The sequence below is a fragment of the Penaeus monodon genome, chromosome 34 (genome assembly GCF_015228065.2).
Source record: "Penaeus monodon isolate SGIC_2016 chromosome 34, NSTDA_Pmon_1, whole genome shotgun sequence".
Taxonomy (NCBI): domain Eukaryota; kingdom Metazoa; phylum Arthropoda; class Malacostraca; order Decapoda; family Penaeidae; genus Penaeus; species Penaeus monodon.
This window is the reverse complement of record NC_051419.1, coordinates 34243496-34244144: the sequence shown is the minus strand read 5'-3', so window position 1 is coordinate 34244144 and position 649 is coordinate 34243496. Positions and strand designations below refer to the sequence as shown.

At 29.3% G+C, this 649-nt stretch overlaps 1 protein-coding gene across 1 annotated transcript in view; it reads left to right on the top strand.

Moving 5' to 3' along the window:
* LOC119594767 (dehydrogenase/reductase SDR family protein 7-like) overlaps nt 1-607 on the top strand; it is a gene marked incomplete at its 5' end in the record, with an annotated part of 10645 nt that extends 10038 nt beyond the window's left edge. Inside the window, 1 exon segment of the mRNA XM_037943859.1 lies at nt 1-607.
* Nucleotides 608-649: the final 42 nt, after the last annotated feature.

Below are 649 nucleotides of genomic sequence, written 5' to 3'. Positions count from 1 at the left end.
GCTCATGTTTCTTTATACAGTATCCAAAGAACTAGTCCTCTACAAAAATCTAGCAATGTCTTCTATAGAACATATATATTTTCTTCATCTTTTCTCTTTAGGTAGCATCAGTGGTGCTAATTGAATTAACTAATAAGGAGACAGTGTTGCTTACACCAATGGCAAGAAAGCAATATAACTTCAAAGGTCTAGAAAAGATATACTATCTTATCGTGTACAGAGAGAAGTTACATTTTAAGGGTATGCTTTGTGAATCTGTTACCTAGTCACAGTGAGTGAAAATTGTATGGAATATTATATTTAACATGCAGTAATACAGAATGTATAATAATGAATATTGATTATTCATGATTTTTAAAATGATTTTATCAATGCTTTTTTTCCCTTTTCCATAAAACTGAAAAATTGCTTTGGTAAAATATAAATTGTTCTCATGTATAGACTATACATATAAAATTATATTATTTTTTAAAGGCTTCTTTTAATATAACTATTAGCAGTATCCAGTTTATATTGGATAAGAAAGGTTGGACTGGTTGTATAATGAGTCATTGTATGCTTTCAGCGGCTTTATCAAATAATGCAAGAATGAAAGTTTCACAAGATTTTTGTGACTATTTTTCATCCCCAGCAGGGTACTTGTGCATTA